Source organism: Pteronotus mesoamericanus, unplaced genomic scaffold (assembly GCF_021234165.1).
Source record: "Pteronotus mesoamericanus isolate MK-2021 breed Mesoamerican mustached bat unplaced genomic scaffold, CSHL_Meso_final contig_40, whole genome shotgun sequence".
Lineage (NCBI taxonomy): Eukaryota > Metazoa > Chordata > Mammalia > Chiroptera > Mormoopidae > Pteronotus > Pteronotus mesoamericanus.
Genome location: NW_026555150.1, coordinates 2,265,404 through 2,284,323, shown reverse-complemented (window position 1 = coordinate 2,284,323; position 18,920 = coordinate 2,265,404).

Sequence of the window (18,920 nt, the reverse complement as noted above, 5' to 3'; positions counted from 1 at the left end):
TAAAACTAGGCCAATATCATTTCTGAATAAATGAAGTGCAAAAAAGAATGTAGAAGTGCTCTGAGAAAAGTTAATACCAATTTATTTTCTGTTACTATTAAAGGTAATTACCTGGACTGGAAGAAACATAATGAAGTATCTTAGTCTCTGTAGTTAGATATGTATGGATTCAAGGCCTGGTTCTGCTATATGTGACTTTGGGCAAGTTACTTAATCTCTCTCTAAAGCTCATTTCCATTCTTTATATAATAGAGACCTCATAGAATTGTTGTGAAGATTAAATGAAAAAATGTGTATAAGTTGCCACATATTAATTATTCAATGACTATTGAAAAATATCGATAATGGTGATGCTTATGGTGGTGATATTGATAATGACATAAAGTGATTAGTGTAGTGCTTGGCAAACAGAAGTTATTATGATTATTAATACTAATGAGAAGGGTTACTGTACATTAGTTTTTTTAGTTTCATTCTGTACATGGCCAGAGTCTGCAACCTTAAATCTATCTGTCCATCATTTATTACTTTCTCAAAGCCAATAAGAAAACTGGAATCCTCCAAGGTTCTGCTCTGTGTCCTCTATCATTCTCTTATTATACATGCTAAGCAATTGACAACACTCTCATAACTTCCATAATCACCTTTCTGTGTATTAGGCAGAAATTTTTATCTTTAACTCCTACAACAGTTACCCCTCATTCATGTTTTTGATTTTCATGGTTTCAGTTATTCATGATCAATCATGGCCTGAAATATTGAATAGAAAATTCCAGAAATAAATAATTCTGAAGTTTTAAATTGCACACCATTCTGAATAGCTTGATGAAATCTTGCATCATACCACTTTGTCCCGCCTGGGATGTGAGTCATCGCTATGTCCAGTGTGTCCATGTTGTATATGCTTCTTGCACATTAATCACTTAATAGCCATCTTGGTTATCAGATTGATTATTAGAGAGCACAAGAGAGAACACATTCACATAATTTTTATTATAGTATATGGTTATAATTGTTCTATTTTATTCTTAGTTGTTAATCTCTTATTGTGACTAATTTATAAATTAAACTTTATTATAAGTATCATAAGAAAAAGAAACATAGTATATATAGGACTTGGTACTATCTGCAGTTTCAGGCATCCATTGCAGGTCTTGGAATATGGAATATATCCCCCACTAATAAGGGGGACTACTGTATATCTCTGTTTGTCTCATTGGTTCCTAAAAGTTGGTGCTCATTAGAGAGCTTACAAAACCCAATGTGAAGGTTGAACACAATACTAATTAAATAATAATAACCAAACATCATTATTTTTTTTGTTTTGTTTTGTTTTTAAATTAAGACTTATTTGTATTGTTGGCTTTTTTATTTTCAAATACATTTGTTTCTGCCATCCCCCCACCACCTTCCCCTGCCTCCTCCTCCCTCCCTCCCTTAATCCTTCCCCTTTGCTTTTGTCCATGAGACCTTGCTACACTAGTTCCCCAACCCTCCCATTCCCTTCCTTTTCCCCAGTCCCCCGCTCCCTCCATCCCTATTGTCTCTGTTCGTTTCTTTTCCTTTCAGTGTTGCTGGTCTTACTTTCCTTGCATCTTTGTATTGTTGGTTAGGTTCCGCTTATAGGTGAGATCATATGGTATTTGTCTTTCGCTCCCTGGCTTATTTCGCTTAGCATAATGCTCTCCAGTTCCATCCATGCTGTCGTGAAGTTTAGTAGTTCTATTTTCTTTCTGCTGCGTAGTATTCCATTGTGTAAATGTACCATCATTTTTTTTAAATTTATTTACTTTTTAAATACATTTGTCTCTGCCTCCCCCCCACCTCTTTCTCTTATTTTAAAAGATCCCCAGGTGATTCCAACTTTGGATTTGCCCATGGGTCCTTTATAGATATTCCTTAACCTGACCATCCCCTTTCTTTTCCTCATTACCCACCTTCCTACTTCCCTCTTGTTATTTCAGTTTCTTTTTTCTTTCAATGTTGCTAGTTATATTTTCCTTGCATGTTTGTTTTGTTGATTACATACCACTTATATGTGAGATCATATGGCATTTGTCTTCAAGCTCTGGTTTATTTCACTTAGCATAATGCTCTTCAGTTCCATCCATGCTGTCGTGAAGGGTAGCAGCTCTTTCATTCTTTCTACTGTGTAATATTTCATTGTGTAAATATTCCATAGTTTCTTGATTCACTCATTTACTGATGGTCATTTAGGTTGCTTCCAGCACTTGGCTACTGTGAATGGTGCTGCTGTGAACATTGGGGTGCATAGATTCTTTTGTATTGGCGTTTTGGTATTCTTAGGGTATAATCCCAGCAGTGGAATGACTGGAGCAAAAGGCAGTTCCATTTTGAGATTTTTGAGGAAATTCCAAACTCTTTTCCACAGTGTCCGCACCAGTCTGCATTCCTACAAACAGTGTAAAAGGGTTCGCTTTTCTCCACAACCTCATCAGTCCTTCTTTGTTGATTTCTTTATGATGACCATTCTGACCAGTGTAAAATGGTATCTCATTGTGGTTTTTATTTGCATTTCTCTGATGGCTAGTGATGATGAGCATCCTTTCATATGTCTCTGGGCCCTGTGTATGTCCTCCTTGGAGAAGTGTCTGTTCAGGTCCTTTGCCCATTTTTTAATTGGATTGTTGGTCTTCCTGGAGTGGAGCTGTGTGAGATCTTTATATATTTTGGAGCTCAAACCTTTGAGATATCATTGGAAAATATATTTTTCCCATACATTTGGCTCCCTTTTCATTTTGCTAATGTTTTCTATAGCCATGCAGGAGCTTCTTTTGATGAAGTCCCATTTGTTTATTGTTTCCTTTATGTCCCTTGCTCTGGAGGACATAATGGTGAAAATATTGCTGCATAGGACATCAGAACTTCCTGCTTATATTCTCCTCTATGACTCTTATGGTGTTGTAACTTATTTTTAAGTCTTTTATCTATCTTGAGTTTATATTGGTATATGGTCTTACTTGGTGGTTGAATTTCAATATTTTGCATGTAGCTGTCCAGCTCTCCAAACACCATTTGTTGAAGAGGCTATTTTTATTCCATTTTATGCTTCTACCCACTTTCTCAAATATTAATTGACCATAGAGACAGGGGTTTATTTTTAGGCTCTCTGTTCTGTTCCATTGATCTATGTGTATGTTCTTATGCCAATAACACACTTTTTTTATTATAGTGGTCTTGTAATACAGGTTGGTGTCAAGTATTGTGAACCATCTTACTTTGTTCTTCATTCTCAAAATTGCTGCTGCTATTCAGAGTCACTTATGGTGCCATACAAATGGTTTAATATTTGTTCTATGTCTTTGAAATGCATCATTGGTATTTTAATAGAGATAGTGTTGAATCTGTAAATTAGTTTGGGTAGTATGGGCATTTTGATGATATTAATTCTTCCAATCCATGAACATGGTATATGCTTCCACTTATTTGCATCTTCCTTAATATTTTCTTCAGTGTTATGTAGTTTTCTGAGTACAGGTCTTTTACCTCCTTGGTTAACTTTATTCCTAGGTACTTTATTTTTCTTGTTGCTATAACAAGTGGGATTTTTTTTCCTGATTTCTGATTCTGGTATTTCATTGTTGGTGTACAGATATACCTTTGATTTGTGAATATGGACTTTGTATCCTGCTCTTTTGCCAAATTCATTTATTAGGTTGAGAAATTTTTTGGAGGAGTCTATAGGGTTTTCTATGTACACTATCATGTCATCTTCAAACAATGTCAGTTTTACTTCCTCCTTTCTAATTTGGATGTCTTTTATTCCTTTTTCTTGTCTGATTGCTTTGGCTAGGACTTCCAATACTATGTTGAATAGAAGTCATGAAAGCAGACAACCTTGTCTTGTTCCTGATCTTAGTGAGAAAGCTTTTAGTTTTTGCCCATTGAGTATGATGATGGCTGTATATTTTTCATATATGGCCTTTATTATGTTGAGGAATGCCCCCTTTATTCCCATTTTGCTGAGTGTTTTCATCACAGATGCATTCTGTACCTTATAAAATGCTTTCACCTCATCTATTTGTATGATCATGTGGTTTTTGTCTTTCCTTTTGGTTATGTGATATATTACATTTATTGATTTGTGAATATTGACCCATCCTTGCATCCCTGGGATGACTCCCACTTGTTCATGGTGGGTGATCTTTTTAATATATCCCTGGATGTGGTTTGCCAATATTTTGTTGAGGATTTTAGCATCTATGTTCATCAGCGAAATTGGCCTGTAGTTTTCTTTCTTGGTTGTGTCTTTATCTGGTTTTGGGATTAGGATGATACTCACCACATAAAAAGCATTTGGAAGTCTTCCCTCTTATTGGATCTTTTGGAATAGTCTAAGAAGAACAGGAGTTAGCTCTTCCTTTTATATTCTGTAAAATTCTCTGGTGAAACTGTGCAGTCCATGGCTCAGAGTTCTTTGATGACTGCTTCAATTTCACCAGCTGTAACTAGTCTGTTAGAGCTTTCATCTTCTTCTTCATTCAGTGTTTGAAGGTTATTTTTTTCTAAAAATTTGTTCACTTCATCGAGGTTTTCATACTTCTTGGCATGTACTTGTTCATAGTAATTTCTTACATTCCTTTGTATTTATCTTGTATCAGCTGTAATTTCTCCTCTTTCATTTCTGATATTATTTATTTGGGTCCTCTCAGTTTTTACTTGATGAGTCTGCTTAAAGTCTTGTTGATTTTGTTTATCTTTTCAAAGAATCAGCTCCTGGATTGGTTGATCCTTTGACTTGTTCCTTTAGTCTCTATGTCATTCAATTCTGGTCTAATCTTGATTATTCCCTTCCTTCTACTTGCTCTGAGCTTTGTTTGTTGTTGTTTCTCCAGTTCTTGAAGCTGGGAGGTTAGGTCGTTTATATGAAATTTTTTTTTTTTTTTATGTAAGCCTGTATTGCTATGTACTTCCTTCAGGACTGCCTTTGCTGTGTCCCATAGGTTTTGGACTGTTGTGTGTTCATTATCATTTCTTTCCAGAAACTTCACAATTTCTTTTTTAAACTCATTATTGACCCATTACTGTTTCATAGCATGCTATTCGGTCTCCATGAGTTTGAATGCTTTGAGTTTTTTCCTTGAGGGTGGTTTCTAGTTTCAAATCCTTGTGGTCTGAGAAAATGCTTGTTATCATTTCAGTTTTTCAGAATTTGTTGAGGGTTGTTTTGTCCCCTCTCATATTCTGTGTGCATTTGAAAAGAATGTGTATTTTGCTTCTTTGGTATCAAATGTTCTATATATATCAGTGAAGGCCATTTGATCTAATGTGTTGTTTAGTTCCACAATATCGTTGTTGATGTTTTGTTTGGAAGATCTCTCCATTATTGACAGTAGGGTGTTAAGATCCCCTACTATCAGTGTGTTGCTGTTGATATCTTTCTTGAAGTCCTCCAAGATTTTCCTTATGTATTTGGTTGCTCCAGTGCTCGGTGCATATAGGTTTACAATGTTTATGTCTTCTTGATGGATTCTTTCTTTGACTATCATGAAATGTCCTTCTGGGTCCCTTTTTATGGCCTGTGTTTTGAAATCTATTTTGTCTGATACAAATATAGCTATCCTGGCTTTTATTTTTCCTGTCCATTTCCTTGGAATATTTTTCCTAACCCTTAACTTTTAGTCTTTATATGTCCTTTGTTCTGTGGTGGGTCTCTTGTAGGCAGCATATAGGCGGGTTTTATTTTCTTATTCATTCAGCTACCCTATGTCTTTTGATTGGACCATTTAATCTGGTTACATTTTAGGTTATCATTGGGAGGTGCTTTTCATTTTTTCCCTTTGTACCTATGTTCCTCTGTTTCTCACTCTTTTTATCATCTTCTTAAAGCTGTCTCTTTAGTATGTCATAAAGTGCTGTTTTGGTTGAGATGGATTCTTTTAGCCTTCTATTGTCTGGGGAACCTCTTATTTTGCCTTCCATTTTAACTGAGAGCTTTGCTGAGTAGAGCAGTCTCGGTTGCAGGCCTTTGATTTTCAGTCCTTGGAATATTACTTGCCATTCCCTTCTGGCTTGTAGTGTTTCTGTTGAGAAGTCACCAGCTAGCCATATTGTATGTTACTTCCTGTTTCTTCTTTGCTGCCTTTAGGATTCCCCCTTTGTCTTTGATAGTTGCCATTTTAATGACGATGTGTCTTGGAGTCGCCTCATTGAGTTCCTCTTGAATGGGGCCCTCTGTGCTTCTTGGACTGCGTGACTTTCTCTCCTCCAATTAGAGAAGTTTTCCATCATTACTTTTTCAAACAGGTTCTCTACCCCTTCGTCCTCTTCTCCTGTTCCCCCTATTACATGGATATTATTATGTTTTAGGTTGTCTTGCATTCCCTAAATGCCTCTTCATTCTTTTTGAGTCTTTTTTCATTTTCTTGCTCTTTCTCTCGGCTTTTTTCTATCTTGTCCTCCAGCTCATTGATATGATCCTGTTTCATGGAGCCTGCTTTTGATTCCTTCTAGTGTGTTCTTCAATTCAGAAATCGTATTCTTCATTTCTTCTTTCCTCTTATTGATAGGTTCTGTGTACTTTTGCATTCTGATAAGTTTGCAGTAAGTTCCTTGTAGTTCCCCTGTAGGTTTTTGTAACTCTCTCTGAGCTCACTGAGCCCATTGAGCTTCCTTAGAACCATTGTTTTGAACTCAATATCTGATAGTTTTCTTGCCTCTGTTTCATTTAGTTCTCTTTGTGTGGATTTCTCCTTTCCCTTCAACTAGGGGGTGTTTTTTGTCTTCCCATTTTTTCGTGAGACTCTTCTTTTTTTGCTTCTGCTTATTAAGTTGTGCTGTCTTGATTTCCTACTTTGTGGTGTGAACTTCTGTGGCAGGAGACTGCTGTTTTTTCTTTTTTATATTCCCCTGGTGATGTCAAATTTTGACACTGTGTGCCCTTATGCAGACTTTTTGAGACTTCCTTGAATCTACTGTCTGTCTCCTCCAGTTGTTAATCTAGTCACTCTGCCCTCAGCAGTCAGTCTTAGGCACCACAGGGTGTGGCAGAGTCCCTACTGGTCACACAGTTATAATAGCCTCTCATGCTTCTGCCACTCAGGGAGTGGTCTGCCTGAGTCGGATAGCTGATGCTGTATGGAGGAAGAGTCAGAATCAGTTTCCCACATGCTACTCTCTCAGTTCTCTCTCCAAAGCCTCTTTCTCCAGTCTCTTCCCCTGTGTCTCTAGACTACTCTGCGTCCCCTTTCACCAGGGATCTACTATCTGTGGATGCCAGTCTGTACTCAGCAGTCAGACTTATACACTACTAGGCCATGGCAGAGCCTCCTGGGACAGGGCTATTGTGTTCTCTCACACTGTTGACGCTCAGTGGAGTGGTCTGCCTGAGCATGATGGCTGCTGCTGTATGGAGGATGACTGAGCACTAGGATCTGTCTTCGTTTTCCCTCAGTTCTCCCCCAAAGCCTCCTTCCCCAATCTATCTTCAGGCATTTGTAGCCCATTCTGCCCCCACTTTTTCCAGACCCCAGGGTAAGTTACTACAAAGGAAAATTTATTTGTTTGCCCTTTAAACAGTTCTTTACTTCTCCAGCTGCCCATCTCTGCTAGAGAGCAATCCAGGCACTTTTCCCTGCTGGTTGTTTTTTGGGTACTTTTTTGGCTCTGGTTCTGTAGGCTGGATATCTCCACTTATGGTTTAGACCCTGCTCTTCTCGGGGGAATCCAACTGGCTGTTTTAATATCCCTCTGGCACTGCTGCACGTGGGTGCCCCGCCCACCTTCTCAAGTCTCTGCCTCACTTCTTACCAGTTAGGTTGTGCTGAAGCTGATTCTTCTGTCTGTCCAATGTTATATGCTTCTCTCTTTCTATTGTTCAGTTGTTTGTTCTAGGTGATTTCTCCATAATTTAGTTGTAATTCCAGATTGGTCCTGGAAGGGTTTCAGTGTGACTTTCCGTTCACTCCTCTGCCACCTTTCCTTCCTCAATCTATAGTTTGAATGAGGCTAATTATCTCAATGGTTAGAATATGTTGATAATGAGTTCCAGGATATATATCCAGTTTTAACATAAGATTTACTTTTTAGTCTGGTCACAGTTTTCAGCCCTAACCTTAACCAAACTCATAAATAATATATTGATGATAAGCCCCGGCTTGTGTATCTTAGTGAATTGAGCACCGGACTGTGAACCAAAAGGTTGCTGGTTCAATTCCCAGTCAGGGCACGTGCCTTGGTTGCAAGTCAGGTTCCCTGTAGAGGGCGCTCAAGAGGCAACCACACACTGGTGTTTCTCTTTCTCCCCTCTTCCCCTTTCTTAAAATAAATAAATGAAACCTTTAAAAATATATTGATGATCATACTGGAGTATAGTTTTGATAACATGAGATATTTCTCTGTGACCCATTGTTACAACCTCAGAAATATCTTAAGATATCTTATTTCAGATGGCAGAGCCTTTATTAATCATGATAGGTTAAGCATGTTGTTGTAACAAGCAAGATCCCAAATATCTGTGCTTTAACATCACATAAATTATTTCTTATTTAGAAAGAGTTAACTGTGGGTTCTAGTTGATTTCAAAAGACATTTGCCTGCCCATATTATGACTCTGTAATCCAGGGTACTTTGGCATCTCAAGGCCTCCTTAATAGGTGATATAGCAAGGAAGGAGAAGTACTGAAGAATTCCAAATGAATTTTTAATTGCGTCAGACTTGAATTTATAGAGTATTACTGCTCATATTTTATTTTCATATTTTATATTTCCCCTAGTGTATAACAGCTAGGAAATGCATTCTTTCCCTTCTCTGTTCAGAAATGGAAGATAACTAGATATTGGTGGACAGCAGTATAGCAGGTGCTTCCATTGTTTCATATGACATTCCCATAGCTGACTTTATTTCAGCACAGCTACAGTGGACAATTCATCTTATGTTATTCATTCTACCAGGGGTGTCCAACCCACAGCCCATGGGCCACATGTGGCCCAGGATGGTTATGAATGCAGCCCAACACAAAATTGTACATTTACTTAAAACATTTTCTTTTTGCTCATCAATTTTTGTTCATGTTTGTGTATTTAATGTGTGGCCCAAGCCAACTCTTCTTCTTCTAGCTTGGCCCAGAGATGCCAAAAGTTTGGACACCCCTGCTTCTGCTTCTATACCTTAGTGCTACCTCCAAAAGGCTGTAAGGCTGCTCAACCCAAATAAAGGTATGGCCTGCCAAGGTGATGGAGTTAAAAGGCTTGAGTATAACTCTCAACAAATGAAGGATAAAAGGTCAGTGCATAAATGTTTCAAACATCTAGCCCTTCAGAGGTAAAATTCTGCGGTGCTTTCTAAATTTCTCACAATCTGTCAAGAGAACTTGAACCCCATTGTTCACAGATAACAACTCAACAGAATACATTTTATCCACTTTCCCCCCTTCTCTGTACCCTCATTTACTTGTGCTCTTACTTGTGCTCACTTCCTATACAAACTGTCTGTACACATGTTCTTGTTTCAGGCTCCCCTATTAGGAGAACCCAAAATAAGATAAGAGGTAATTTTGACCTCACAGCCAACGCTTCACAGAATATATGGGTAGCCAGGAAACCTGTGTTTCAGGCTGAGTCCACCATTCACTACCTTCATGACTTTGGGCATGCCTTCTTATGACAGCTTCAGTTTGTTTTCCCATATTTAAAATCTTCAGACTAACAAATCTCTAATACCATTTCCAAATCTGATGCCTATAATTCTGTGATTAAATTTTGGCTCTGTTAAGGGTTATTAAACCAATCATGAAGATCAGTGTTTCTTCATTATCAAAGAAGAGAAGAAATTATTTTAAATATTAGCCTGAGGGTTTTCAATTATATCTAAAAAAGAGCTGCTTGAATGTAAAATTCTTTATCAGTAATTTTTAAGATCAAGATTATCACATATATTTTAAATAGTTTTTTTAATTGTTCATTTTATTGTATTTTTTCCATCACCATGTATCTTCTTCATATCCTCTTCCACTTCCATGAGACCCATTGCAACCACCACACTCTCCTCTGTGTCCATGAGTTCTTTTTTTTTTTTTTTTTTTTTTTGGCTTCCTCCCTGGAATAGTTTTTAACTAGGGACTCTTAAACACTCTCTTACTTTTGCTCCTATGAAGCTACTGTGGTTGTTATGAAAATGGTTAGAGAGCAGATTTGATGATATGGTTGCCCTAAAACAGTCTCTCTACTCCCCCTCTTTTTTAGGGAATCAGAGAGGTAATTCCCTAATATCAATAAGCTCATATCAGGGGCTCAATTTAAATAGCAACTTCCCATGAGATAGTCACAGTTATCTCCTGCTTCTATATTAATAAAATTAGCTCTTGTCTAGTAGATACTTATTATATGCCAAATATTGGGATAAACACTTAAAATGAATTATATTATTTAATGTTCACAGGGACAAATGAAATTAACACTGATATAAGATGTATTTTATTTGTAGGGAAACTTAAGCCCATAGAAGTTAAGCTTATCTTCCCAGGATCACATAGCTAGTGAGTGGGATAGTAAGGACTCAAACCAAAGTGTGTTTAATTTTATTACTTGAGCATCTAACTATATTGCCACACCATCTTGCCACTGTAGAAAAATCAGTGATGTTCCTATTATAAAATTTGAGGTTCTACATTGGCATTATCAACAACAACAAAGAACAAAAGAAAAAGTGATCATTGTTTTTGTTTTAGTCCCTACTCAATAAGGCAGGAATGTGTGGGTATACATTTAGAAAAATCTTTACCACAAATAGAAGAAATAAGGGCAATTTTTGTTTTCTACCCACAGCATTCTATTTGTGGAATCACTTAATGTTATGTGTACTTCAGACTTTGAATGGCTTGGAGGTGGTGCTAACCTTGGGAAATTTTTCCAAAGCTTTCAAGAAAATATTAAATTCATACAATTATTTAGTCTCTGTATAATAAATATATATTTATGTTCAGATGAAGTTATCATATTCAACCATTAGATTCCATAAGTAGTGAAAAGTAAAAGTATTATTTATCATTTATTAAAATTTACAAATATAAATGAACAAAGAAAGAAGAGTTCACTAAATGGTTGCTTTCATGTTTGCACAAGATACAAGTGTAGAATGGGCTGACACACTTACTTCCTTTGGAGTCTACATTCTGGAAAGAATAAAGCATGTGCTGAACAGGTTGTCTGAGGAAAGAGTGGCTGGATACAAGTAATAAGAAGCCTAGTTTTTCTGGTCTCACAGAGACCTATCTGCATTAAAAAAATCACCTGTTATTGAGTTCATCTTGAAAGAAATATGACTGTCTTATTTCTAAAATGGAAATAGGCAGCTTGTGTGAAACTTTCTTTTGAAGACTGTTGAGAAAGCATCACATTTTGTGCCTTTCTAGAGTCCACAGGAGATAGCTGGTTGATATGTTTGTGCAAATACTTTGAAAAGTGTAAATTTATGTGTGTAAACGTTAGCCAGTATTATTCTTTCTGTGGGTAAGAACAATTTTCTCTCTCTTTTGGCATATAATGTGCATAAAAAGGTCCCAGATTATGGTAGAATGGCAAATGTCCCTTCAGCTTTTAAAGAGCATCTCCTTTATGGAAGTACTGAATCAGAAGCACAGAAAAATGAAAAAAAAAAAAAAGCATGGCAAAGACAGACACCTTTTTTGGCCAGTAAAATTGAAGTCTTTTATCCTTTTATGGTCAGTTTACATTTAAATGGAGAGACCTTTTAGTGTTGATGGAAGTGATGGGGGAAATGGTGTCTGTATCATGAATAATAAACATCAGGAGAAAATGTCAGTTTTTCGGCCTACTAGCACATTTTGTTGCTATGACAACAGAATGCAAAGTATTTTCTTAAAGGGAAACATACGATTTGTTGGGTATTAGAGTAAAACTCAACCAAAATTGAATATTTAAATATAATGTTACATTCATGAATACCACGGATATACTAAAAAGGACTTAGAGTTCTTTGATTTTTGAGGAGATGTAATTATGAGAAGAGCCATACTGAAAGTAGTGAGGAGAACCATTAAGAGGGAACTTTTCTGTCTCCATTTCCTCTTAAAACCCACAGAACCACAGCCATTAGTAGGCCCATCTGGTGCAGAGCCAGAAATTGGCACCAAACAGGGATAGATCCTCTTAGTTTTCAGACATTTAGGCAGGCTGTGTTTTAACATTCTCACTGCATACATAATTTTATATCTGAGCCCATGTTAATTATTTTTTAAAACATGATTTGAACTCAACTAAACCAAAACTTAAGATTTTCCATATTATAAGAGGGTAACTGCCAATTTGTTAAAAGAGGTAATTCTGAGAGATGGTAATGAAATTTCCCTTTTAAAATTCTGTAAATGTAGGGAATAAGAATTTTCCAATGTTGGATAATGTATTTTATTGGTTTATGTTAGCCCGGGTGAGGTTAAAGTGTTTGATCTTATAAGTATCAGCTCAAAATTGTCCTTGGAGAGCTTTTCTTCCATACCCAGATGAGGTGGTTCTAGCCCATGTCAGATATCACTTAATTGATCATGCTTCTCTTTTATGCCAAGCCTAGAAGCAGTTTCAACATCCTTCTTGACACAGAACTCTGGACAGTCAACAGCCACTATCTACTTTTGAAATTAGCATTAGAGGTGAAACTAATTTATTAACTCTGCTTGATCTTATGATACAACTACCACTTGTGTGTGTCATTCTGGGTTTGGGGACTCCAAAAATCAGCTAAAATCTTCCTTTCTCCAGTAAGTTTTCCTGATTTTTCATTTTTAAAAAAATATTTTGTTTATTTGTTTTTAGAGAGAGTAGAAGGGAGGGAGAAAGAGAAGGAGAGAAACATCAATGTGTGGTTGCCTCTTCTGCACCCCTTACTGGGGACTCAGCCCATGATACAGGCATGTGCCATGACCAGAAATTGAACTAGTGACCCTTTGGTTCACAGGTCACCACCCAATCCACTGAGCCACACAAACCAGGGAAGTTTTTCTGATTTTTCTAGTCTACACTTATTTCATTTTCCTTAGAAAATCATATTCCTTTTATGGTTAGTATCACAAATTTTCACTCTTAGTTATGCCAAGGATTTTTTAATCATTTTTTATTTTTATTCTATTACAGTTGTTCTAATTTTTCCTCCTTTGCCCTCCTCCACTCATCGAACCCTCCCACTCCCACAGTCAATTCCCACAGTGTTATCCATGACCGTAGGTTATTCATACATTTTCTTTATCTAGTTCCTTCCTCTTCTGTCCACCATTGTCCCCCTCCTCCCTCCCCTTGGTCAATTTCAGTCTGTTCCAAGTTTCCATGTCTATGATTCTGTTTTGTTCATTACTTTATTTTGTTCATTAGATTTCTCTTACAGGTGAGATCATATGGTGTTTGCCTTTCACTGACTGGCTTACTTCACTTAGCATGATATTCTCCAGTTCCACCCATGCTGTCGCAAGAGGTAGGAGTTCCATTTTTTTCTGCAGCATAGTATCCCATTGTATAAATGTATCAAAGGTTTTTTTATTCACTCATTTACTGATGGCAGTTTCCAGCACTTTGCTACTGTAAATAACATCACTGTGAACATAAAGGTGCATAAGTTCTTTTGAATTGGTGTTTCAAGATTCTTAGGGTATATTCCCAGCAGTGGAATCACTGGGTCAAAAGGTAGTTCAATTTTGGTTTTTAATGGAAATTCCATACTGTTTTCCCCAGTGGCTGTACCAGTCTACATTCCCACCAGCAATGCACTAGGGTTCCCTTTTCTCCCCATCCTCACCAACATTTGTTGTTTTTTGATATATTAATGATGACCATTCTCACAAGAATGAGGTGACATCTCATTGTGTCTTTAATTTGCATCTCTGTGATGGCTAGTGATGTTCAGCACCATTTTTTATGTCTATGGGCCATCTGTATGTCCCCCTTGTAGAAGTGTCCATTCAGATCTTTTGCCAATTTTTTAATTAGATTGTTTGTCTTCCTGGTGTGGAGACATGTGAGTTCTTTATGTATTTCGGAGAGCAAACTCTTGTCTGAGGTATCATTGGCCAATATGTTTTCCCATATGGTTGGTTCCCTTTTCATTTTGTTGATGTTTTCCTTAGCTGTACAGAATCTTTTTAGTTTGATGTAGCTCCATTTGTTTGTTATTTCCTTTATATCCCTTGCTCTAGGGGACATATCAGTGAAAATATTGCTGTGTAGATTATATGAAATTTTCCTGCCTATGTTTTCCTTTAGGACTTTTATGGTGTCATGACTTATATTTATGTCCTCTATCCATTTTGAGTTTATTCTGGTGTATGGTATAAGTTGATGGTCTAGTTTCTTTTTCTTTTTTTCTTTTTTTGCATGTATAAGTCCAGTTCACCCAACATCATTTATTGAAAATACTATCTTTACTGCATTGGATGATCATGCTCCTTTTGTTAAACATTAATTGACCACAGAGACATGGGTTTATTTCTGGGCTCTGTATTGTGTTTATTGATCTATGTGTCTGTTCCTATGTCAGTATCATGCTGTTTTGAATATAGTGGCCTTGTAGTATAGTCTTATATCAGGTATTGTGATCCTTACAACTTTGTTCTTTTTTCTTAGGATTGCTGTGGAAATTATGTGTCATTTTGGGTTCCATAAATTTTTTTTGGAATATTTGTTCTAAATATGTGAAATATGCCATTGGTATCTATAGGAATTGTTTTGAATCTATAAATTGCTTTGGGTAGTATGGACATTTTAATAATGTTAATCCTTCTAATCCATAAGCAAAGTATATGCTTCCATTTATTTGTATCTTCTTCAATTTCTTTCTTCAAGTTTCTATAGTTTTCCAAGTACAGATCTTTTACATCCTTGGTTAAATTTATTCCTAGGTACTTTATTTTTTTTTATTGTTGCTATAGTAAATGGAATTTTTCCTCTTAGTTTCTATTTCTGATAATTCGTTGTTGGAGCACAAGTATTCCATCAATTTCTGAATATTGACTTTGTATCCCTCCATTTTGCTGAATTCACTTATAAGGTTGAATAGTTTTTTGGTGGTGTCTATAGGGTTTTCTATGTATACTACCATGTCATCTGTGAATAATGACAGTTTTACTTCCTCCTTTCCTATTTCGATACTTTTTATTTCTTTTTTTTTTTGTCTAATTGCTGTGGCTAGAACTTCCAATATTATATTGAATAAGACTGGTGGAACTGGACACCCTTGACTTGTTCCTGATCTTAAGGGAAATGCTTTTATTTTTATTTTTTTGCCAAATGAGTATGATAGTGGCAGCAGGTTTTGCATATATGGTCATGATTATTTTGAAGTATGTTCCAACTATTCATACTTTGCTGAGTGCTTTTTCATAAATGGGTGCTAGATTCTATCAAATGCTTTTTCAACATCTATTGATATGACCATGTGATTTTTTTCTTTTTGTGTACATGATATATTATGTTTATTGATTTTCAAATGTTATACCATCCTTGCATCCCTGGGAAGAATCCCACTTGATCATGATGTATGATCTGTTTAATGCATTTCTGAATGCATCTATGTCCATCAGAGTTATTGGCCTGTAATTTTCTTTGTTGTGTCTTTAGCTGCTTTTGGAATTACAATAATGCTGGCCTCATAAAAGAGGAAGCATCCTTGTTCTTGAATTTTTTCCACACCCCCAAGTCAACTCTCCTTTCATCAACATTTCTCCCTTCATACTTTTTTCTGCTTCCCTCCACCCTCCTTTCCCTCTGGTAATCACCATATTGTTGTCTATGTTTATGAGATTTTTATCTTTGCTTAATCCCTTCACCTTTTTTATCAAGACCTCTGAACCCCCTCCCCTCTGAATTTTTTGTAAGAGTTTGAGAATAATAGATGTTAGTTCTTCTTTGAATGTTTGATAAATTCACCTGTGAAGCCATCTGGTCCAGGGTTTGTGTGCCAGGAATTTTTGATTACTGTCTTAATTTCCCTTGTTCTTATTGGTCTGTTCAGGCTTTCTGCTTCTTCTTGATTTTGTTTTGGCAGATTGTATGTTTCCAGAAATTTGCCTATTTCATGAAGGTTGTCCAATTTCTCAGCTTGTAGTTGTTCATAGTAAATTTTTTATACTCTTTTGTATTCCTGTTGTATCGGTTGTTACTTTTCCTCTTTCAGGTCTTATTTTATTTATTTGGGTCCTTTTTCATTTTTCTTGATGAGTCTGGTTAAAGATTTGTCAATTTTGTTTACTTTTCAAAAAAACAGCTCCTCAATTTGTTGATTCTTTGAATTGTTCTTTTAGTCTTTTTGTCATTTAATTCTTCTCTGATCTTTTTTATGTCCTTCCTTTGACTTGCTCTGGGCTTTATTTGTTGTTGTTCCTCTTGTTCTTGTAGATGTAGAGTAAAGATTTTTATCTAAGATTTTTCTAAGTTCTTTAGGTAAGCATCTATTGCTATGAACTTCCCTCTCAGAACTATCTTCACTATGTCCCATAGGTTTTGGATTGTTCTGTATTCATTTTCAATTTTCTTTCAGATACTTCTTGATTTCTTACTTGATCTCATTGTTTACCCATTCATTATTTAATAACATGTTATTCAGTCTCCATGTATTTGAAAGGTTTTGAGTTTTTTTATGGAGGTTGGTTTCTAGTTTCAAGCCATTGTGATCTTAGCCAATGCTTGATATGATTTCATTTAAAAAAAAATAAGGCTTGTGTCCTATCTTGTGGTCTATCTTTGAAAATAATTCATGTGTGTTTGAGAAGAATGTATACTTAGCTTCTTTGATGTGAAAAGTTCTGTATATGCCAGTTAAGTCCATTCGATCAAGAGTGTTGTTCAATGCCACAATATACTTGATGATTCTTTGTTTGGAAGATATAGCCATTGTTGATTGTGGGGTGTTAAAATCCCCTATGATGGCAGTATTGCTGTCCATCTCCTTCTTAAAGTCCTCAAGGATTTTCCTTATGTATTTAGGTGCTACTAAGTTGGATGCATATATGTTTATAAGTGTTGTCTCCTCTTCTCGGACAACTTCCTTAAGATATATGCAGTGACCTTTATCTCTTGTTATGGCCTTTAATTTGAAGTCTGTTTTGTCTGATATAAGTATTGCTACCTCATCTTTTTTTCATGTCTATTTACTTGGAATATTTTTTTCTGCCCCTTCACTTTCAAGCTTTGTAAATCTTCTTTTCTGAGGTGGGTTCTTGTAGACAGCATATATTTGGATCATGTTTTCTTATTCACTCAGTTACTCTTTACCTTTTGATTGGAGCACTTCATCCATTTACATTTAAGGTTATCATTGATACATGCTTGTTCATTGCTATTTTTCCCTTCATAATTTTGTTCCTCTCTCTGTCTTTCTCCATCTCTCTCTCTCCATCTCTCTCTTTCTCTCTCTCTCCCCCCTCTCCCTCTCTCTCTCTCTTCATTTCTTCTTCTTAAAGCAGTCCCTTTAGAATTTCTTGCAATGCTGGTTTGGTGGAGATGTACTCTTTTAGCCTTTTTTTTTTTTAACCTGGGAAGTTCATTATTTTGCCTATCATTTTCAATAGAGCCATGCTGGATAGAGTAGTTTTGGTTGCAAGTCTTTGCTATTTGTTACAGCAATATTTCATGATATTCTTGTCTGGTTTGTAGTGTTTCTGTTGAGAAATCAGTTGATAGCATTATTGGAGCTCTTTTGTATGTTGCTAGCTGTTTCTCCCTTGCTGCCTTTAAGATTCTCTCTTTGTCTTTAAATTTTGCCATTTTAATTATGATGTGTCCTGGAGTGTGCCTCTTTGTGTTCATCTTGATAGGGACCTGCTGTGCTTCCTGAACTTGCATGACTTTTTTCCTCACCAAGTTAGGAAGGTTTTCTGTCATTATTTTTTTAAACAAATTTTCTATCCCTAGTTCCTTTTCTTCTGCTTATGGTATTCTTATGATGTGAATGTTGTTAGGTTTCACATTGGCCTGAATCTCCCTTAAACTGTCCTTGTTCTTTTTTAGTGTTTTCTTGTTTTCTTGCTCTGATTGGATGCTTTTCCTATTTTGTATTATAGGTTACTGATTCTTTCTTCTGCTTAATCTAGCCTGATTTTAATTCCTTCTTGTGCATTCTTCATTTTAGATATTGTATTCTTCATTTCCTTTTGTTCTTATTCATAGTTTCTATGTCCTTTTTAATGCTGATGTAATTCCCACTAAGATCCTTGTAGCTCCCATGAAGTACTTTGTTGTTCTCACTGAGTTCCTTGAGCATGATTATAACCATTATTTTAAACTCTATGTCTGATGGATTGCTTACCTCAATTTCATTTAGATCTTTTTCTGAGGAATCCTCCTTTCCTTTTGATTATGGGTTTTTTGTCTCCCCATTTTAGGTGACTCTTTTTGTTTGTTTCTGAATATCAGATTCCTCTGTTTTGATTAGTTGGAGTAAGGGCAGGGGTGAACTTCTGTGGCAGGAGTTCTGTGGGGCTCAGTGCTGCAGTCTCTTTGATCTCCTGATCTGGATTCTCTTTATTTGGTTTATAGGAGCTCTCTTGTTTTATTTAGGGTTTGATTATTGATGGCTTATTCATTGGTGTGTTCTCCCCTCTGGCTGGATGACTGAGAGTCCCAGCTCCTACCACATTTTGTACACTGTTGTACTGGTGCTGGCAGAACAAAGCAAAATTACCCAGAAAACCAAATGCATGCCACCAAAAATACCCCTACCACATCAGCAATATCAACAGCAAATGATCAAAGATTACTAAAGGTGAAAATAGGTTAAGAATCTTATAAGATACAAAAAAATAATATTGATGACTAAAAGAAAGAAAAATGACTTTGAAAGGGAGGAGGGAGGAGAAATAATAAGAGTAAAGAGTAAAAACAAGGTAAATAAAGTGAGAAAATAAAATTTAAATCATAAGTAAAAAAGGGGAGGGGGTGGCAACATAGAGTAAGAATAGGGA